We start from the raw sequence: 18,117 nt of genomic DNA on the forward strand, positions 1-18,117 counted from the left end.
GGGACAACTGGAGGGAGGGGGGCCACCGGGTGGAGGGGAGCAGAGGGAAGGGAAATTGGGACAACTGTAACATTATAATCAATAAAACACATTTAAAAAAAAGAAACTATGCACTATCATTTTCCCTTACAATTACATTTTTAGAAAGAATAAAGCAATATACATCTGTAGATAGCTCAGCCTTTTCAACCTAAAAGACAGCTGTGTTATAACTTTGTATACCACCAATAGAAATTGAACTTGTACTGGTGTTATAGGGAAAAAAGGATTCTCACTACTATGAAGTCACAAGATGGAGTTGTCACCATGATTCCAGGGCCTTGAATGATACCACTGGAAATCTTTCCCTTTCAGGCTCTGTTTATCTGTTTGTGTCTTGGTCATTTTCTCTCCTTGTATCAAGATGAGAAATGGAGAGGGAGTGTGCCTGATGATAGCTCCAGGCTTATAAAATTCAATGTTTGTCATCTCAAAAGGAAAAGAGAGCTTCTTTCAGCCAATTCCATGTATAAAAGATGGTGGTAGGCATTCAGGAGTCTCACGGCTATTACCAGAAACTTATAGAAACCAGAGGGCTAACATGACTGGCAGCCCACCAAATAAATCGATGCTGGTCAGGCAGAAACAACAGATTCTACTATCAGGACCTTGTTTTGAAACTGTGCCTTGCTCCTAAGTGAGCTCTGTCTTGTTCAGGCTTTCTTGTCGCTTTTTAGACATTGGCAATGTATTCTTTTCCACCCACTCCTTTTCCTTGATTTTGTGCAGAGCCAATTGTGCTACGTTGAAAAGCCTTTTCAAATTGGCTCTCCATACAGTCTGTACTTTCATTATAAACTTCTTTCTTCTCCTTCAAGTGCTTTTTCTACTTATGTTCAGAAACAAAAACCTACCTCTTTTTCTAAATGTGTTGCAGTTCTTAATGATTCTGTAGGGATTATTCTAAGGAAGTTTAAAATAATCAGAAGTGGTAGGTTCTTTAGATTCCAAAGTGATAAGTGAGGGTCAGGGCAGAAATCTGAAAATCATGTGCTCACTTGTGTAAAAGTCTTTCTGAGGAGGGCCAGCTAGCATTCTGTATGAGATAGAAGAGAAAGCCTAGTAATTTTATGTCCATTTCTAGGATTTTAATGAAAGTACATGCATAAAGGGAGATAAAATAAGTAGATAAAATGCACCTTTGTTTCACACATTTGCCTATAGGAAACCATTTTGTCTCTCCATATACTGTCTGACAGTGGCTTCCTGTCCACAATGCAGGTTACACATCAGACAGTTCAGTGCTGAGGCAGGCCCATTTCCTTCAGAGCAACTCCTAGCTTTTCATGACCCACGCAGTCAAAGGCTTCACTGTAGTCTACAAAACATAGACTAACCTGCTTCTGAATTTCTTTGGAGCACTTGAGTATCCAGGGAATGTTTGCCATTAGATGTCTAGTGTCTCTTTCTTTTCTGAATCTGGCTTGAACATCCAGCATTTCTGGCTCCATATAAGGTAGAAGCCTTTGTTGCATCACCGTGAGCAACACTTCAGTTGCACAAGAAATTAGAGCAATGACTCAGATCCTCCACACCCTCGAATTCTCAGTTACTGTGTATGGATTTGAAACTTGGACTGTGAAGAAGGTGATAGGAAAAAAAATTAAAATACAATGTAGGAGGAGAACTCTACAAAGACCTGGATCTTCTGAAAAACAAACAAGTAGGTCCTAAAGTGAATGAAGCCTGAATCATCACTGGAGGCAAAAAAGACAGAACTGAAGCTGTACTTTGGGCACATCATGAGAAGGCAGAGGTCTGTGGAAAACATTACAATGCTGGGGAAATAGAAGGCAGCAGGAGAAGAGGAAGACCAACTAGGAGACGGGTTGACTCCATCAAAGAAGCCCAAAGCATGAGGCTACGGGAGCTGAGCAGTGCTGTTAAGGACAGGACACCGCAGAGATCACTCATTCATAGTCACCAAGAATCAGAGCCAACTCAGTGATGCATGACACACACACACAGACATATACATATGTAGAATTATTTTCCTGTCTCCCTACTATTAATTAGTAAACACAAACATGGTATCCATTTGAGTCTGAAGGCAGGAAAAAAATGATGTTCTTGTTTTAAGGCCATCAAGCCAAAAGAATTCCTTTTCACTCAGGAAAGGGTCACGCTTTTTGTTCTATTCAGGCCTTCAAGTGATTGTAATGAGGCCTACCCAATATGGAGGCAATGTGCTTTACTTAATCTACCAATTTTAATGTTCATGTTCTCTGGAAACACTCTCATAGAAACACCCAGAATGATATTTGACAAAATATCTGTCATCTCAGTCTAGTCAAGTGGACACAGAAAATTAACCATCACAATGTACAAGCCCTGCATCTCTGATTTCCTTTCTGTGAAGTGTAGATGGTTTCTCACCTTCAACATTCTGAGTTTTTCAAATACAGCTTTCAAGAAAATTTAGAAAAGCAGTGCTATAAAGTATTAAATATTCTAGGAAATCAACAGTCTAGAACATTCTAAAGGCCCATCTGTTGCAGATATCCTACATCCATAAATCTAGAAAGCTATGCCTTCTTAAATGGAAAATAGCTCTTCTTGGCCCAGTAACTCACTTAACACAGACTTGAGTCTTGCTAACATGACTTCTACGAGGCTACACCTTTGAGATCCCTTCCCCGGTCAGAAGTTTTATATCTCCAGTAGGGCTGATTCTCTGCTCCTCACAAGCAATATTCTCTTTCTTCTTTATTGATAAACATATGAAATTCAGATTCACAGGGGGATAGAGGCCCATGCACAGATTCTCCATGGGCGTAACCCTTCTAAACACAGATGCCTGGTTTCCATAAGGCAACAAGGCAAGGCAATTGGCCTGCCTCTCCTATGTGGCACAATCTCTCTTCAAATCAGTGTGCGTGTGTGTGTGCATGTGTGTGTGTTGTTGTTGTTGTAACCCATCAACACATTCAGAGCAATCAATGCAAAAGAATTCTTATCTTGGAGTCAAGAGATTGGTGGCTACGTTCTGCTTCTGCCTGTGGAGCTGCTTAGAAAATTAGGCATAGGATATCACTACAATGCTTTTTTAAAAGCAACTGTTTTCCTATATCAATTTATCTCTGAAGTGAGTTTTAATAAGAATAAATAAAGGGAGGTTTTAAAATTGTTTCACTGAAGAAAAAGATAAGTCAGAATAATTTCTTTTATTGAAGCCAATGAACCTATCATGATTTTGTGTTTCTCTTAAATAATTTATCCAACCTAATGTTCTCTTGCAAGGTGCTACAATTTAATTGGTATTGATATTCACGAATTCTGATTCAAAGGTAATGTTTGACTTTAATTAGATAGTGTCACTTTACTATATTGTTATAGACATAGTATAGGATTCTCCAGAGCCATGTTTTAATTCCTAAATAAAACATGCTTTATTTAATAAATGGTATGCTCTTTAAGGTCACTAGAATTTTTTTTTTTTTGCTTATCTCCAACAATAATATATGTTATGTAGCATTTTTTACTTGCAAAATGCTTCACCTACCTGAATTTTCACAAATTATGAGCTGAGATGAAGAATTTAAAAGATGTGATTTATTATCAGGGCACAGATGTCAGCTTTATCCTGGCTTACTCAGAGCTCTCTACCCTAAAGCTCTATGAACGGACATGTAGTTCCCTCCAAAAACATTAGAATGCATTCTATTGTGTTGTGTTTTATACCTTTAATCTAATAACCTAGTAAATTATTTGTCTCACTTTTTTTTTTGCTTTGAGCTGAATATACATTATCCTTCAAATAGTATTTCTCAGAACAAATCACTGACTAAAAGGTCAGCCTGCTATGAGTTATGTGAGCTGCTAATCCATTTGCCACTTCATAGTAATCATGTACTGAAAATTTACTAACTCCTTAGAAACAAATTCCTGGAGAGAGTGTAACAAGAAGGGAAGGGTTTAGTATCTCTCACAAAAAAGAAATTCAAAATGACCCAGACAGGCTGTTTCTTTTAGTTGAAATTGAGAATGGAAATTTGATTACTCAGAAACTCAGGGGAAGGTTTGAGTATTGGCTGCCTTTGTATCACATTTCCTGTTGCTATGTATTGAGAAACTAACATGGCCATCCGATCTGAGCAGTAACAATGGGTGGTACATTAGGCGGGGTCTTCTTTGAACAGACAAGTTCTTTAAAATCATGAGGCCTCTGGCCCATTTGCTCTCCTATATTACCAGCAAAGCCAGAGACATTGTCTCATCATTATCTCCGAGCCTAGGACATAGCATTGGATTTTTTGTCTGCTGATGGTCAGCCTTGGTGTACTTGCCCTGTTTAGTACCCACGTTTGCTTTGATGTCCACTGCATTGGACAGTGTAAAAGCACAGGCTAGGTGGTGAGGCAAGAATCATCTACATTTCGCTCTAGGCTAAACCCAGCCATATCTCCGTAATGAGTCTGGATACCTTTATAATATAGAAAAAGCTTGACAAAGGTGCTTTGGAGCTGGGCTTGCTATTCCTGGGCCCTAGTCTTGATTCTGCTGTGTCTACATCCTCCTTGTCTCTGCAGATACTAGCCAGCTGGACAGAGATCTGGCTTTTCAAACCCTGAATATATATAAATGATCAGATTCCCATTCTTCATCAATTGGGATTACAGATTATTTTCAGAAAGTCCTTTTTCCAGAAAAGCAAGATTTTCTTCTCTCTCTGATCTCAGAATGGTCAGCTTTAATGTAAACATTTATTCTAGCAGCACTTCATTAAGGCTATGAGTAGCCAACACAATCTAACATACTGGAAATTGCCTGCCAAATATCTTAATATGATAGCCTTGTAGCATATGCTCTGCTAATAAAGGAATAGTAAATCATTATTTGAAAGAGAATTAACTAATAGGAAAGACTGTCGATTTAAAACACAGTATGTTCACTTTATCATTTCCTCCTGAGTGCAAGCTTTTCCACGTTTAGGATCTATTAGATTTTATACCCCTCTTTCTTGAATCAAATTCTATTATTACCTAGGACCTTTTCATTTTTAATTAAAAGAAGTTTCAACTCTGCTCTTTAAAATAATGACAGATATTAATTTTTTTTCATTAAATTAAAAGCAAAGTGTCAAGGTAATAATTTGATCACAGTTCTGGACTCTATTTCTTGACTGTTTAATTCTCTGCTCTCCTCTCTGTGTCTCTCCCAGGAAAACAAAATGGCTGCAGTTAAACTTAAGTCACATGTTCTTTCCAACTCAACTTCCCTGGAAAGGCATGGATCTATAGCACACATCTGGGTCAACCTACAGATGTCTACTTCATCCATGGAGACTAAGACATTGATTTGTATAGTAAGGGTCGGTACATCATGGTGTATTAGGATTAGATGAACATTAAGAATGATGGTGAATCTACAGACCAAGTACAGACTTAACAATATCATTTGTAAAATCTAATTAGGTCATTTCATTGAATATAAGCACAACATGGGACAACTATAGAATGAAGATACAATAAAAGTTAATATAATCTTAGGTTATGTTTATAAAGTATATATTGGAAACAGAGAATGTTCCAGCCTTAGTTTTAATTTGGGTTGGTTACACTCAATTTAAAATGTTATTTTTAGATGCGTCACAAGTTAAAAGTAACATAATAGGGATTGTAAAAAAGGACAAGAGGATTTTAAAAAAATGTCTTGTGAATATGATGACCAGAAAGTCATGTTTTAACATTTACTATATACATGTTTTTCATGGTCATCCAGTTTCTGTGTTTTTTAGTGTAGACTTCAGGCAGATGTATATATAATTTTATTATACATATGATAAAATTTTATTATATATAATTTTATTTTACATTTGTATGATTTATTTTAATTTTTCACTCATGAAGCTAAATGCATAGAAACTCTCACTGCAGAAATGTGAATAATATTAAACTACATTAAGTAACACAGCTCTCCTTTATCTTCACAATATAATTATTGTCCTTAGAGGTTTAATTCATATACTTATTTTGTTTTGTGTTATTTCATATTACAAATATTCAGCTATACTAGCAATATGAGAATAATTTATTAAAAGCTTATACAAATTTTAAACAAGCCAATTATAGAAACCATTACCCAGTGTAAATAGTTTTAACATTTTACAGTATTTTCTTCTGATATATTTTTAAAGACATAAAAAAATTCACATACATACATACATATAAAGTACTATTTGAATAGCTCTTCTGATACTAATCACTTGCCTCTCTCTTAAAATAATCCCATTTGGATTTTGATATATATTCCTCTCTCAATGATTTAATAGTTTTCTTCCAAAGTTACATGTGTATTTTAAGAGCTAAATACATATTTTTACTCAACAATATGTTTAAGATTTAGTAACATTAACACAAGTAAAGGTAGTCCATTGATTTGAAATACTGTAGCATATATGGCTATGTGATTACATCAAATATATAGTCACCCACATTCTCAATAAATGTTTAGACTGTTTATAATTTTTATTTATTCAAACAAATGTGATATTGTAAAACTGCTCTCAAACTTGGTGCATTAATTTAGATTCATACAAGCAATGAATGAGAGTTACTGTTTAATCACTTATATTAACATATCTGTTGCAAATATTATAGCTGCAATTTTGTTAAATTTAATTTTATTGTTTTTCTATTACAGTTGTCCCATTTTTCCCCCATTTCACCCCACCCAGCCCACCCCTTCTCCCACAGTCATTCCCCACCCCATTGCCTATGTCCATAGGTTATTTATACTAGTTCCTTTACTAGACCCTTCCCCTACTGACCCCTTTTCTCCCCATTGCCCCCGATAACTGTTTTTCTGTTCCTTGTTCAATTTTGTTCATTTGTTTTTGTTGTTCATTAGTCTCCCATATTAGGTGATATCATATGGTATTTTTCTTTCATTGCCTGGCTTGTTTCACTAAGCACAGTTCTCTCTAGTTCCATCCATGTTATCGCTAATGGCAGGAGTTCCCTCTTTCTTTGTGCTGCATAGTGTTCCATTGTGTAAATGTACCAGTTTTTTAATCCACTCATCTACAGATGGGCACTTAGGCTGTTTCCAGCACTTGGCTATTGCAAACAGCGCTGCTATGAACATAGGGGTGCATAGGTTCTTTTTAATTGGGGTTTCAGGATTCTTTGGGTATAGTCCTAGAAGTGGAATCGCTGGTTCAAAAGGCAGTTCCATTTGTAGTTTTTTGAGGTAATTCCATACTGTTTCCCACAGTGGCTGCACCAGTCTGCATTCCCACCAACAGTGCAGTAGGGTTCCCGTTTCTCCACATCCTCACCAGCACTTGTTGTTTGTTGATTTATTGATGCTGGTCTTTCTGACTGGTGTAAAGTGGTATCTCATTGTGGTTTTTATTTATAGCTGTAATTTTAATTGATTACATTTTATGGTACTTTTCACAAGGGAAGTTTAGAATCTTTTCTTGGCCATTTGAATTTCCTTCCCATGATTTCAAAACCTTTGCTTGTTTTTCATATTGGTTGTTTTAAATTATTCTCACTAATTTATATGTTATATGTGTTTACTGGCTGCTAGTCTTTCATAGTTTGCACAGGTTAAAATAATTTTATCCAAATTGAGCTTTTCCTTTATATTTCTTTACCAATTTTTTTTCTTGTAATGATGTTTTTCATGCTGTTGACATCTAATCTACCAGTCTTTTCCTGGATGGTATGTCTCTTGCTCCTGCATGACATACTCCCATACTCTCGCCAGTGGAGTGTGTCTTTTTTTCTTGTTTACATTACTGCTTTCAGTGCTTTTGCTCCTTTCTCCCTTCTTATGATGACACCCAAGGTCATAATTACATACAAATGCATTTCTTTTGCCTCTTATTGTTACTTCGCCAGTTGTCTCATAAATGGGCTTCCTCAGAGTAACTATGGCATTTAGCAATGTTAAAACTTCCTGAGGTCTATCTATACGCAGAAAATAGAAGTTCACCAACTACCTGACCTAGTACGTCTAGGGTACTGAATAACTCAGGGTTGGCCCTTACAATTTTGGCAGCTCATCGGGGGTGAAGAAATGATCCCAAGTTCTACTGACAGATGGCTCCGCAAATGACAAGAAGGCTTGGACAGGAAGGGATGCTTGAGGAACCCAGTGATGTTTTAGCTTTGGGAAAATAGAAGCCTTGGAAGCAGTGGGGCATGACAATTACCTTACAGTAACTGAAGTGCTGTCATCTGGAAGGATGCATCCTGAGAGACTTAGAGAATGGATCAATGAGTAGAACTGGCATTCCAATCCAGAGTAAGAAAAAGCATTTAATGGCGTAAAACCCAGATGAATATGGGTGATTTAAAAAAACATGACTGGAAATGCTGAAACAAAGACTAGACAACTTTTCCTTCTGGAGTATTATAGACTTTGAATGGAGAATTGTGCTGCCTTTTCCACTCTAGAATTAAAAAAAATAAAAGAGCTATAGTGCTCAACAACTAAGTGGGTCGCCTGGGGAAGTAAAGGACTTCCCATATTTCCAGTACGAAACAAACAACTAAGAAATGCAATAGAGAATGTTTTTTTAGCTTGTAGGGTATTTTGATAAATATAAAAAGTTTTCTTTCAAATTATACTTACCTATATGATACCCACTAGACCACTAAAGGAAATGATTATTCAGAAATAGATAGCATGAAATAGTACACATGAAGGGAATACACATGTGTTATTATAATCTATTGTGAAGCAATGATGCCTGTACTTGAGCTTTGATTAGAGTTTATATTAAATGCAATGTTGTTCTTAAGGAATGAGTAATAGAGGGGTGAGCCACAGATACATTCTTATCATATTGAATTGACTTCTTGAATTCCTCTAGATTCCCTCCGACATAGCCTTTAATAGTATTCTAAATTTACATTGCTTATATTTTAGCAGTGTTAAATTTAACTAGCTAAATTGATATAATGCTTTCTGACACTTTAAAGACTTCAGTTCAGAGTTGCTATACAGTTTACTCCCCCACCAAAGAACTACATTTTTCATATTCCACTTTTACAGTAATTGAATTTAGGTATAACCCAGATGCATAACTTATACCAAGAGCAAAAATCTAATTTAACACTTCAAGGTGCAGCCCTGTGACAACTGACCTATGATGCAGATGAAAGAGCTCAATATCTGTGCTGTGCTATTAATATGGTAGCCTTTCCCTAATAAGCCCTTGGAATGTGGCTGGTGTTACTGGGAAACTGAATGTTTAATGGCATTTCATTTTCATTCATTTATAACTAAATATAAATAGCGACATAAAGCTAGAGGTTACCATATTAAACAGTGCAGACCTAGAAATATTTTTCATAGGTCCTTTCAGAGATAGCCCTCCACTTTTGCAGACAGCCTAACACATACCCAGAATCTCAGCACTTTGCCCTGAGCTTTCTAATGCTCTAAATCAAATGGTACCTGAAGGCAGAGAAAAGTGAAATGTGCATGTTTCCATCATCCTCTATATTGTAGTGACACAGTCTTTTTTTTTTTTCTTTCTTTCTTTTTTTTTTTTAAATATATTTTATTGATTATGCTGTTACAGTAGTTCCAATTCTCTCCCCCCTACTCCCCTCCACCCAGCATCCCCCTCCCCCAGCATCCCCCCCCAAGTCCATACCCATGGTTCGTAAAAAATAACTATCCCTCCCTCTCAGATATTAAGACCCTTTGTAATCTTGTAAAGGACAATGGGCGAAGGTCTCAAGCTCCTCTAGCTGCTTCAAGCTGGACATGGTCGTCGTCCTACCTACCCTTGGGTCCAGAAATCCCTAATAAGAGTGGGGGTGTGGAGGGGAGGGTGGCCTTCCCACATGGGGAAGGATCATGCAGACTCCAGGTCAGTTGGCTGTCTCCGGACAACGGCGTGCTTGGTTTAGCAGGCTGGCATCCTTGTTGTGTTCTGGGGGCAACAGATTTGGCAAAAAGGGTTAAAAAGCATCATTCAATCCATAACTACTAGGTGGCAAAAGGCAGGGATTAATTTTTCAATGTTCCACATTAGGAGAAAAAAAAAAAAAAAGGGGGCTTCTTTGGAGGAAGGTGTGCTAGGCACATCTCTCCTGTCCAAAACCCTTTTGCCCATTTTATTTAGTTTGGGCTGAGGGAAATAGTTTATGTTTCCCCCCTCTCAGACCTCTGGGCCCTTTCTGTCCAAGCCATTAGGATAGAAAAGAGAATTCAGTTTTAAAGTGAAGCCCACAGACCACCCCATTCTTCACCAACTGAGCCATTTAGTTCAGCCAAACTGTTGAGTCTCCGGAGGCAGCGCTGCAGAGAGGATTAAGTGAGGCTTATGCGTACAGACAATCACTCAGGTAATGCGGTCATAGGCTTATGCCCTTTGAAAACAGAAAACACATGTTAATTTATGTAACATAACCAACAAAAAAGTCTCTAAATCTGTAAGACTGTCTTATTGGGAAGACATACAGTTGCAAGGCACTTGACATTCTACTTGCCTGCAACTTGAATCTCTTTGGTGATATCACAGATATGGTTTAATTTTCAAGTGAAACCATTTTTTAAATGAGAAGAAACTTTTAAGACGGTTAGCTGCCCTACTTTACAGTCTGCCACTGATCATTGTGATTTTCCTTGAATACTGATTTTTCTCCCTAAGATTACTCTCCTTGTCTTTAAAGGGACTACATTAAGTCCATTTTTAATTTATCCTGTTCATTTGCATAAGCATAACAAGAGCAGCAAATGATCACTTATGATCTTTAGTTCTGTTTTGCTGGAACTTACCCAAGGAACATTTAGGGTGGCCCTCAGTCTGCTCTTCAGTGCACAGAAGCTGGGCCACATACCTGGCATTCATCCTTGCCTGTACACACCTGTCCTTTCCAAGTCTTTCTGGTTTTCCATTGTGCCTTAAGGTCCCTTCTAGCCATCTTTCAGGAAAACAACCTTCGTTCCTTCCCTGGAGAGATTGCTGTGGACCGCACAACCAACCATGGCAGCAGGCCTTTTATTTCGCGGGCTTTTATTACCTTTGAAAGTCATTCCCAGTTCCTTAGGGCTTTTTGGTAACAACATGAGCCCAAGCATGTCTCCTTTAGGCTTGACATTCCGGTCAAAGGCTTGTTCAGAAAAAGGAACCTCTATTAACAACTGGTCTTATTAGGTCTATGCAAAGAAACTTAAGTCATTACTTACTTGTTTAGAATGCCAAACTCTGGAGAGATCAAATAGGGAGAAAAATATACAACGTGAAGGAAAATCTTTGTCCTAATATTCACTGAACTGGCATTTCCATTCTTCATATTTTCATTTTCCCCCACTAAAAAAAATTTTTTTGTTTGTTTTTCCATTACAGTTGTCTCTCTTTTTTTTTTTTTTCCCCTCTTGCTTCCCTGTATCCTGCCCCTCCCTTCCCCCACATTCAGTCCCCACTCAGTTGCCCATGTCTGTGGGTCATTTATACATGTTCTTTGATTTTACACTTCCCCTTCTTACCCCCTTTTCTCCCTCCCCCCTCCCCCCTTGTTACTGTTAGTCTACTCCTTGTTTACATACCTCTGGTTCAATTTTGCTCATTTGTTTGTGTTGTTCATTAGTTTCCTGTAATAGGTGACAGCATAACGTATTTTTCTTTCGTTGCCTGGCTTATTTCGCTAAGCATAATTCTCTCTAGTTCCATCCATGTTGTTGCAAATGGTAGAAGTTCCTTCTTTCTTTCTGCTACATAGAACTCCATTGTGTAAATGTACCACAGTTTTTTGATCCACTCATCTACAGATGGGCATTTAGGTTGTTTCCAGCACTTGGCTATTGTAAATAGTGCTGCTATGAACATTGGAGTGCATAGGTTCTTTTGAATTGGTGTTTCAGGATTTTTCGGATATAATCCCAGTAATGGAATTGCTGGTTCAAAAGGCAGTTCCATTTTTAGTTTTTTGAGGAAATTCCAAACTGTTTTCCATAGTGGCTGCACCAGTCTGCATTCCCACCAGCAATGCACCAGGGTTCCCGTTTCTCCGCATCCTCTCCAGCACAAGTTGTTTGTTGATTTGTTGATGATGGCCATTCTGACTGGTGTGAGGTGGTATCTCATTGTGGTTTTTATTTGCATCTCTCTGATGGCTAGTGATGTTGAGCATATTTTCATATGTCTATGGGCCCTCTGTATGTCTTCTTTGGAGAAGTGTTTGTTCAGGTCCTTTGCCCATTTTTTAATTGGGTTGTCTGTCTTCTTGGTGTTGAGTCGTATGAGTTCTTTATATATTTTGGAGATCAATCCCTTGTCTGAGATGTCATTGGCGAATATATTTTCCCATATGGTTGGTTTCCTTTTCATCTTGCTGATGTTTTCTTTAGCTGAGCAGAAACTTTTTAGTTTGATGTAGTCCCATTTGTTTATTCTTTCCTTTATTTCCCTTGCCTTAGGAGATATATCAGTGAAAATGTTGCTACGTGGGATATCTGAAATTTTCCTGCCTATTTTTTCCTCTAGGACTTTTATGGTATCACGGCTTACATTTAAGTCTTTGATCCATTTTGAGTTTATTCTGGTGTATGGTGTAAGTTGGTGGTCTAGTTTCATTTTTTTGCATGTCCCTGTCCAGTTCTCCCAACACCATTTGTTGAAGAGGCTCTTTTCACTCCATTTGATGTTCTTTCCCCCTTTGTCAAATATTAGTTGACCATATGAACCTGGGTTTATTTCTGGGCTCTCTATTCTGTTCCATTGATCTATATGTCTGTTTTTATGCCAGTACCAGACTGTTTTGATTACCGTGGCCTTGTAGTATAGTTTGATATCAGGTATTGTGATTCCTCCTACTGTGTTCTTCTTCCTCAAAATTGCTGTGGCTATTCGGGCTCTTTTTTGGTTCCATATAAATTTTTGAAGTATTTGTTCTAGGTCTGTGAAATATGTTGCTGGTATTTTAATAGGGATTGCATTGAATCTATAAATTGCTTTGGGTAGTATGGACATTTTAATGATGTTGATTCTTCCCATCCATGAGCATGGTATATGCTTCCATTTATTTGTATCTTCTTTAATTTCTTTCTTCAATGTTATGTAGTTTTCTGAGTACAGGTCTTTTACCTCCTTGGTTAAGTTTATTCCTAGGTATTTTATTTTTCTTGTTGCTATGGTAAATTGAATTTTTCTTTCAGTTTCTATCTCTGAGTTTTTATTGTTGGTGTATAAAAATGCCTTTGATTTCTTAATATTGACTTTGTATCCTGCTATTTTGCCGAATTCACTTATTAGGTCGAGTAGTTTTTTTGTGGAGTCTATAGGGTTTTCTATGTACACTATCATGTCATCTGCAAATAATGACAGTTTTACTTCCTCTTTTCCAATTTGGATGCCTTTTATTTCTCTTTCTTGTCTGATTGCGGTGGCTAGAACTTCCAAGACTATGTTGAATAGGAGTGGGGAGAGCGGACATCCTTGTCTTGTTCCTGATCTCAGGGGGAATGCTCTCAGTTTTTGCCCATTGAGTATGATGTTGGCTTCAGGTTTCTCATATATGGCCTTTATTATGTTGAGGTATGCTCCCTCTATTCCCATTTTGCTGAGAGTTTTTATCATAAATGGGTGTTGTACTTTATCAAATGCTTTTTCTGCATCTATTGATATTATCATGTGGTTTTTGTCTTTCATTTTGTTTATGTGGTGTATTACGTTTATTGATTTACGAATGTTAAACCATCCTTGCATCCCTGGGATGAATCCTACTTGATCGTGGTGTATGATCTTTCTAATGTGTTGCTGGATCCGGTTTGCCAATATTTTGTTGAGGATTTTAGCATCTATGTTCATCAGCGATATTGGCCTGTAGTTTTCTTTCTTTGTTGTGTCTTGACCTGGTTTTGGAATTAGGGTTATACTAGCTTCATAGAACGAGTCTGGCAGTCTTCCCTCTTCTTGTATCTTTTGGAATAGTCTGAGAAGGATAGGAGTTAGTTCTTTCCTAAATGTTTTGTAGAATTCACTTGTGAAGCCATCCGGTCCAGGGCTTTTGTGTGCTGGGAGTTTTTTGATTACTGCTTCAATTTCACTAGCTGTTATTGGTCTATTCAGACTTTCTGCTTCTTCTTGATTCAGTTTGGGAAGACTATAGGTTTCCAGGAATCTGTCCATTTCCTCTAGGTTGTCAAATTTCTTGCCATACAGTTGTTCATAATAATTTCTTATAATCCTTTGTATTTCTGTGGTATCAGTTGTGATTTCTCCTCTTTCATTTCTGATTTTATTTATTTGGGTCCTCTCTCTTTTTTTCTTGATGAGCCTGCTTAAAGGCTTGTCAATTTTGTTTATTTTTTCAAAGAACCAGCTCCTACTTTTGTTGATCTTTTGAATTGTTAGTTTAGACTCTATGTCATTTAATTCTGCTCTGATCTTGATGATTTCCTTCCTTCTACTTGATCTGGGCTTTGCTTGTTGTTCTTCCTCTAGATCTTGTAGCTGTAGGGTTAAATTTTTTATTAGATATTCCTCTAGCTTTTTTAGGTAGGCCTGTATTGCTATGAACTTTCCTCTTAGGACTGCTTTCGCTGTATCCCATAGGTTTTGGGTTGTTGTGTGTTCATTATCATTAGTTTCCAGAAACTTTTTGATTTCTTCCTTGATGTCATTGTTAACCCATTCATTATTTAATAGCATGTTATTCATTCTCCATGAGTTTGAATGTTTTTGAGTTTTTTCCTTGAGGTTGATTTCCAATTTTAAGGCATTGTGATCTGAGAAGATGCTTGATATAATTTCAATTTTCTTGAATTTGTTAAGGCTTGTTTTGTGTCCTACCATGTGGTCTATCTTTGAAAATGTTCCATGTGCACTTGAGAAGTATGTATATTTTGCTTCTTTGGGGTGAAAACTTCTATATATATCGACTAAGTCCATTTGATCTAGAGTGTTGTTCAGTGCCTCCATATCTTTGGTGTTTCTTTGCTTCGAAGATCTGTCCATTGTTGACAATGGGGTGTTAAAGTCCCCTACTATGAGTGTGTTGTTGTCTATATCTTTCTTGGAGTCTTTCAAAAGTTTCCTTACATATTTGGGTGCTCATAAGTTTGGTGCATATATATTTATAAGGGTTATATCTTCTTGATGGATTTTTCCCTTAAGTATTATGAAATGCCCTTCTTTGTCTCTTTTTATGGACTTTGCTGTGAAATCTGTTTTGTCTGATATAAGTATTGCTACCCCGGCTTTTTTTTCATGTCCATTTGCTTGGAATACATTTTTCCATCCCTTTACTTTCAGTCTGTGTAGATCTTTTGTTCTAAGGTGGGTCTCTTGTAGACAGCATATATGTGGGTCATTCTTTCTAATCCATTCAGCTACCCTATGTCTTTTAATTGGAGCGTTTAATCCATTTACATTTAAGGTTATTACCGATAAGTACTTATTCATTGTCATTTTTCCCCTTTGTACTCGTGTTCTTCTCTGTCTCTCTCTGTTTCTTTATCTTCTTAGAGCAGACCTTTTAGCATCTCTTGCATTGCTGGTTTGGTGGAGATGTATTCTTTTAGCCTTCTTTTGTCTTGGAAGCTCCTTATTTCACCCTCCATTTTGAATGAGAGCTTTGCTGGGTATAGTATTCTAGGTTGTAGGCCTTTGTTTTTCATTGCTTGGAATACTTTTTGCCATTCCCTTCTGGCTTGTAGTGTTTCTGCTGAGAAATCTGATGATAGCCTTATTGGAGTACCCTTGTATGTTATTAGTTGTTTTTCTCTTGCTGCTTTTAGGATCCTCTCTTTGTCTTTGAATGTTGCCATTTTAATTATGATGTGTCTTGAGGTGGGCCTGTTGGGGTTCATCTTCATTGGGACCCTCTGTGCTTCCTGGACTTGCGTGACTCTTTCTCTCGTCATGTTAGGAAAGTTTTCTGTCATTAGTTTTTCAAAGAGGTTTTCTATCCCTTGCTCTTCTTCTTCTCCTTCTGGAATTCCTATGATACGGATATTATTACGTTTCATGTTGTCCTGCAGCTGTCTTAGAACCTCTTCAGTCTTGTTCAGTCTTTTTTCATTTTGTTGCATTGTCTGGGAGTTTTTGTGTAGGTTGTCCTCCAGCTCGCTGATCCGATCTTCTGCTTCCTCTAGCCTGCTTTTAATTCCTTCTACTGTGTTCTTCAATTCAGAGATCGTATTTTTCATTTCCTCCTGGCTCTTATTGATAGCTTCTATGTCCTTTTTCATGCTCACGTAATTTTCTGTGAGTTCCTTGTAGTTTTTCTGGAGTTCTTTGAAGTTTCCGCTGAGCTCATTCAGCTTCTCCATAATCCATGTTTTGAATTCCATATCTGATAGTTCGCTCCCCTCTATTTCATTTAGCACTCTTTCTGGGGATTCTACCTTTCCTTTTGATGGGAGGTTGTTTCTCTGTCTCCCCATTTTTTTGACTCCTATTGTTTGTTGGTGCTTCTTGGAATGATCTGCACTTCCTGGATCTGCCTCTGGTGGCGTCAGATCATGTACCAGTCTGGCCCTAGGCAGCCTGTTGGAGACTTCCAGGGATCTACTGCTGTTGTCTGTCTTCTTTGATTGTTAATCTATTCAATCTGTGATTAGCTGTCAGGCTTAAGAACTGTGGGTGTGGCAGCTTAATTCCTGTAGGCAGGGCTTTTGCTTCCCCTCAGGCTGACGCCACTTGGAGGGGAATGGTCTACCCGCAGTACTGGGGATGAGTCAGCACTGGGACCCAGTCAGCTGCTCCTCCAGTTCTCCCCTCAAAGCCACCGTGCCAAATTCTCCCCAAGTGTCTCCAGTCCTCTCTGCCTTCCCTCTGCTTGAGCCCAGGGTAAGTGGTGGCCAAAATATTTTCGTATGTGATCCACTTAAGAGCTCTTTTTCTCCTGCTGTTTCTCTCCGGCTAGCAAGAAAGCCTGTGGCTTTTCGCTTTTCACAGCTGATACTATTTTACTTTCCACTCTGTCGCTGTAGGCTGGGAAGCCCAGCTGGGGGTTTAGACCCTGCCCTTCTCAGGGGGAATCCCCGGCTGCTGAGCTGTTTCTCAGTCCCTTCAGCAGCCACCCGTGTGAGCCCAGCCAGCCCTTCCGCGTCTCCGCACTCCCTACCGGTCACGTTGTGATGTAGCGGCCTTTTCTGTCTCTCCGTGGTTATAAGACTTCTTTCCAGCTAGTGTTCCGTTGGTTATTCCAGATGATTTCTCCAAAATTAAGTTGTAAATCCAGACTGGTCCTGGGAGGAGGTTATTGTAGCTTCCACTTACTCCTCCGCCATCTTGGATCTCCTAGTGACACAGTCTTATGATTATACCACGTGTTTTGTGTATACACAATATATTGAAACATATTGCCTTATATATTTTTAGCTTTACAGTTTATATATTCCCTGTCCTAGCTGATCAGAACATAACCACTGTGAGGTGAGCAGAGTGAGGACTTTCACCTTTACAAGAGAGGAAACAAACTCAAACAGATCAAGTTTCTTTATTGAGATCACATATCCAGTGGTACAGGCAGGACTGTTTGTATTTATTCAGTCAGAAAATATTTATTAAGAATCTACAAGGTGATTAGATGTTGTCTAGGTTCTAAGTGTACAGCATCTGGCGACAAGTTTACTATCCACATAACTAGATATATTCCATTTCGGCCAATTATTACTTGGGTATTTACTGAAGTAATTCTTGGTATGGTCTCTAAACACTTCTTTAAATTAATTTTATTACTCTCTGAAAAGGACAAGTGTTATCTTTCTCTGAAAAAAATGAAGCTAATACCTTATATGAGAGAATCCGAGTTGTTTGGGCATTTCTACCATTCTTGTAGGTGTAGCAAATATAAGGCTAAATGGCAGAGTCCTTAAGATTCTCAAGGAAAAGACCTGAAGCTTTTATGATTTTACCAGAATGTCTGAAAAACAGTGGCAGCTTAACAAATATGTTAAGTGAATTAGTAGTTTTTTTACTTCCAACTGGTTTTATTCCAGTGTGGAAGGCACATATATAAGCCATGATCATGTTCAATGAGAAAGGCACAGCTAATTAGGGGGTTCTAATGTTATATTATCTCCTAAAGCATTAGGGGTCATTAGGGATTGGTTTTGGAAAATCTCAGCAGTAGATACAATTTTTTCAACCATCATACTTTT

Source organism: Furipterus horrens, unplaced genomic scaffold, assembly GCF_987537825.1.
Source record: "Furipterus horrens unplaced genomic scaffold, mFurHor1.1.pri manual_scaffold_6, whole genome shotgun sequence".
NCBI lineage: Eukaryota > Metazoa > Chordata > Mammalia > Chiroptera > Furipteridae > Furipterus > Furipterus horrens.